We start from the raw sequence: 5,646 nt of genomic DNA on the forward strand, positions 1-5,646 counted from the left end.
TGGGTCTGCCCTATCTAGTCTCAGGCACCTGATTGAGGCTCTTAAATAGTGGTTGTTTGGCAAACCAAATCCCCTCTGTAGACACCCGTCTCCCTCTGTTGACCACAATACTCCTGACTGCAGTTACCTCTGTTACGTGTCAACGGTTTGATGGCTGAATTTCATCCCTGACTTCCCCAAATGTGGCCACATCCTAATTACCCAGAGCTCAGCCAAGTGGCCGTGCCAGGTCTGAATGGGAGCCCGGTCTGGTCCTGCTCCCAGCCACCTGCCCGCTGAAGGACTCTGCCCCTGCAAGCAGTCCTACCCAAACATCCCACCCGCCAAAACAGTACATGTATTCTGTCCCTGCTGCTCATTTCCACAGGGCAGCAGACGATGCGGCAAGATGGCTCACATCATGTTTCACCCATTTGCTACTCAATGAATATAACAATTGCATTCACATGTTTAAGTAATTTCCAGCTAGGGCATTTAATGTATAAACTCTAATGCTGAAGTACAGTCACAGACACACCTATGTCATCATGGTCTTGCTCATGTCCCCAAAAGAGGATTTGTACAAAATTAAACTTGGTAGAGGCGTGAAAGGACCTTTCTTTCCTATAAATATGAGTTCAGACAGCAAGCATAAGAAATAAAGTAAATTTCATAACAAATATCCACCACAAGAAACTGTATAATCAGTGCAAACTCAATAGATATTTTGGATAATTCAGTAGCACAGAGGTAGCAAGCAGAGCAGAAAAAAGAATACCAGTGCAGTTTGTCTTGCTCTCGATATGGAAACTCAGCAAGGCGGTCAGTGCACATGCTTTTTGTATTTAGCACTAATTAACACGGTTAATCCAAGGTCTATCTTGATCTTTCCAACTGCTGTGAAGTACCTTCATTGACTGAGTAACAGTTTACAAAGTATTGCCAGTTTTCAATGATCAAAATCTTGACTGCAGTTGCCCAAGCATCACGGCGCTGTCTTTAAAATCATGAAGTTTAAAAAAAAAAATAAAAATCAATAAATGATAACACCATTTAACAATCATTTGTGGGTGGTGTTTGCTTTTCTGGGTATGAACTAACTTCTGATCTTTGAAATGCGGGGTCATATTTGCTTAATGTTTTAAACTTTTCTTTGGCTCAGGAAGATGAGAACTTAACCTTTTCTTTTCTTTTTTTAATGAAAGCTGAGATTTGCCTAAAATAATGTGATTACAGCAACCAGACTAGTTTTTATTGTTGGTGTATTTTTAGTTGCTAGACTAGATGATACGACTGCAGCAGAACCACTTCGATGGCACCTGTTCAGTTTATATTGTTGTGATACAGTCAACAACAACCGTGTTACTGCCTATTTGCTCTAAAACAACCCCAGTGACCCATGGCTAATGTCAGGTCCCTCTTCTGCTGTACCTGCACATTGTGGCAGCTGAGTTTCTGTCCCATAGGGACACAGCTGCAATAATGCAACATAATGGGAAGATGGAGAAAAGACATTTTATTCCCTCTTTATTCCTGGGAAAATAAGGCACAGCAGAAAATACACAGTGTGTCATTATAGAGCTTTTCTATTAAACATACTGAGCCCACGCTCAGAAGTGACCGGACTCAGGTTAGCTCTCCAGCCATGGCCACAGAGTGTTTGCTTAAGCCCAGTATCGTGTCCAGGTCTGAGCTGGCTCCCAGCTAGGCAGATCAGAGTTTGGGCAGCATTACCTCGCATCAGCCCACCCAAGACCGTGTTCACTGAGGAGCAGGGACTCCTGCCAGACAAACTGTCACTGCCACTGGCATACACAGGAGCAAACCCTCAATGCTGGGGAGATCCCTCAGCACACTCCTCTTGGCTAGGTGCTAGCCAAGCTCTGCATATGGAAGGGCTGGGCATGTGAACAATTGCCAGCAAAATGCATTTCAGTGTTACTGTGGGAATATTTTGTCCAGCTTCTCAAGTGAGTGTTGCTGTGGCTCTGCATCCATTGTTCCTGGGGCCATGCTGCATGTGTGCCACCTGCCGGACTGTGACCACTGAGCCCGCACGTCACACTCCGAGTGCGATACCTCTTCTAACTGGAAGTATCTTGCTCTGATCTTCGGAGGCCTCTCTCATTGAAATCTTCAGGATGGGAAAGCAAATATTTCCAGGAAGTTCCTCTCTGGAGCTGTCCTGAAGAGGTTCTGGGAGGGATGCACGGAAGCTGAACTGCCCTCAGGAAAGCCAAAAGATGGTTTTCCTCTCTGAGCCAGCCCTGAGGGCACAACGGTGACTGGTGGGGTCCTCGCCCAGCACCGCCAGCCTTTACACCTTGTTTCTCATCAATGCACAGAAAAGGGAGAGTAGGATCCTACACAACAGGAGAGTCCTGGAGAAGGTCAAGTTATTTGTATATACATTGTCATGAAAAAATTCACACCAAATACGTGCACTCACAAGCAAACTCTAAAGAGCACTTCCCTGAGCTCTGTTTTTCTCTTCCTCCCCACACTCAAAGTTTATGTCCTTCTGACAATCAGAAAGCACAAACCTTTTGTCATTCCAGTGCAAACTTTATGAAATTAAGTGGTTTACATAGCTACAGCCAAAGGTTAAATTCACATATTTTCCTACTGACTTCACTAGTTTTAACCTTTGAAGTTTGGTTGTGAAATTCCCTAGTCCATCCACATAAAACAAACAGAAAAACTCAGAGAGCAATACTATTTGGGATTAAGTCAGGGATGTTTGAGAAGGTATTATCTTCGCCTCTCTCAAAGCGCTGCAAAATTGGTTTGCCTCCCTGTAAAAAAACAAGACATCCCTTTCCTATGCATACACACACACGCATACACATCTGCACAGGGGCAGAGCAGAGGAGCAACGTTACTGCGTGCCCTCCCTATTTTAAAGATAGAGTCAAACCATTCCTCTCCCAGCCTACATAATACACCGCAGCCACGAGTACTGTCCTATATATGAAAATCCCTCTTGAACAGGGACGGCTCCCAGCAGGTCCAGGACAGGACTTGGATGCACACCAGGACAAGCAACAGTCCTACGTGGATCTGTGAAAGCAGAGCTGCTCCAGGGAGCTGGTGAGGACCTCGAGGACACAGACTTGCTGAGAAGCCATCCTGGTCAAAGCTGCCTGGAGGAGGGATGAAAAGAGGTAAAGGGAGGGAAGTTTTGGGGTATGTCTTCAATAGGGGAGAAGTTTGTTCTTGAATCATGTCAACTAAACAAGCAAAAGCCTTAAGTCTAGGCTAAGGTTTTTATTGTATTCATGTGGCCAGACTCAAGCCTGGGAGGGACCTGAGCATTCACAGCTGTCTACAGGTGCTTGTGAAAACCCTGTGCTGCCCTGTCCCTCATTAAGGGTCTCCTGTAGCATCAGCCTAAGAACATGTTTGTGCTAATAAAGACAAGGTCTTATGTGCCACATGGGATAAGCAACAGAGAGGGGCAGAGCTCTACAGAAAGGGCATTTTGAGGATTACGCCTCACAGGAGGGGGTGTTGGAGCAGGCAGGAGTTATTTTCCAGGAGTGTGGTACACCTAATGGCATTTGATATTCTCCAGTGAGGGCTGCTGTTCAGAACAACAAATGCATTTTTTTGCCCAGTTTGGGCACATCCATCTCCTTGATTTTTAGCATTCTCTCGTCAGGAGCATCAAATGCCTATAAAATCAAACATACCTGAATTCTGCAGAGATCTGCAGCATCGGGAGCTGAAGGCAAGGTGCCCCATGGTCTGGATCTGTGGGAGTCCTGGGCCCAGTCTGATACCTGTGCAGAGCACGAGCAGCTTGTTCAGCTGAGAACAGCCAAGGGCACAAGTGTCACTGCCTCCTGCTCAGAAAACATCCTCATTACAGAAAACGTCGGTAGCAAAAAATCAATTAGTAGAACAAAGGAAGAGTTCAGAGTCAGGACTAGAAACGCATCTGCATCTGTTCCTGTTTTGTCACGAGTGTCACCTTGTGCTTCCTGAGGGCCTGATTCTGCTTTTGATGCATAAGCATCAGCGAGAGCTGCATGCACACAAAAGGAGAGGCATTGCTGGAGCGCATCTCGGACTGATGACAATGCTTTTGACAAGGGAAGAGATGCAGAAGCACATCCGTAGATGCAGTAGATAGCATATGTCAACATCAGCGCTTCCCATGAAGAAGAATTTGATTGAATAAAGGGCCCAGCAATAAACTGAGTGATTCCAGACTGTAGCACATGTATCCATCACATGCCTTTTCTCCCCCAGAGTATTGTATTTCACCAAATTGGTGACACGTGTTAAGTGGCACAGACTATCGACCACCCACACAGAGCAATGGTTCTCTCACTGCTTGCCACTGCACCTTCCCAAGAACAGCGATTCCTCCAGGTTCCCCAGAGCCACCACATTTCACGCAGGTACGTTCCTCTGCCTTTAGTGGGAACGCAGCACAGGTACATGAACCTGTGATAGTAAAATGTAATTTGCTCAGATCTTTGCCTTCAGGGTGAACACTAAGATGCTGCCATCAGCCAGAAAATTTGTGATCTAATTTAGAGGCAGCGAGGCATGTCTTTTCTCCGAGGCTTTTGGAAAACAGAGCTGGGTTTCCACTTTCATATGATCTAGCAAATTTTTATTTTCTTTTTGAAGTGCTAAACAATGTTCATCTTTTCTCCACAGGGCAACGAGCTGAGACAGAAATGAAGGCATGCTACAGAGGGCTGCTGGTCAGGCATGCAGCCCCATGCTCCAGCCAGGATGGCAGGTCCTGCACTGGGACACTGAGTTTGGTGCTGGGGTCCCTCAGCCCTGTACCTCAGCTGCTGCTTGTGACAGTCATTCACAACCGCCAGAAAGGGGGAAAAGTGGGGGTTTGCGATTCCTTTTTGTCACAGCTGCCTCATTAAGTGTTTTAGATGGCTGTTCTACAATTTTCTGTGCACTTTCTCCTTAGCCCTCAATTGTCAGGAGCAGTGCAGAATAATATGGTTGTAATGAGTGACAGGAGGTTTCAGCTGCAATTTTAATGCACAGCATCCCATTTCACCCGTTTAACCCTGCCTCCTGCAAAGTATTGGAGATGGACTTAGAAATATCACACAAACAGGCCAGGGATCTTTTTTCCCCTCTTTTAGAAAATTTCTGGATAAAGTCTGTTTCTTCCAGTAAAGCTAAAAATACTGCGGAAAGAGTCTTTCATTGTGAACCAGTGCTTAGAAAGGTTTCTAAAGGTCACAGACTGGGATTGAGAGTTTGAGCTCCTGAGATAGAATCATAGAATCATTAAGATTGGAAAATACCTCTAAGATCATCGAGTCCAACCATCAACCCAACACCACCATGCCCACTAAACCATGACCCTAAGTGCCACATCTACACGTCTTTTAAATACTTCCAGGAATGGGGACTCAACTACTTCCCTGGGCAGCCTCTTCCAATGTTTCACCACTCTTTCAGTAAAGACATTTTTCCCCACATCCAATCTAAACCTCCCCTGGTGCAACTTGAGGCCATTTCCTCTCGTCCTTTCACCAGTTACTTGGGAGAAGAGACCGACACCCACCTCGCTACAGCCTCCTTTCAGGTAGTTGTAGAGAGCGATGAGGTCTCCCCTCAGCCTCCTTTTCTCCAGGCTAAACAACCCCAGCTCCCTCAGCCGCTCCTCATAAGACTTGT

This window comes from Pygoscelis adeliae, unplaced genomic scaffold (genome assembly GCF_000699105.1).
Source record: "Pygoscelis adeliae isolate BGI_AS28 unplaced genomic scaffold, ASM69910v1 Scaffold223, whole genome shotgun sequence".
In the NCBI taxonomy this organism is placed as follows: domain Eukaryota; kingdom Metazoa; phylum Chordata; class Aves; order Sphenisciformes; family Spheniscidae; genus Pygoscelis; species Pygoscelis adeliae.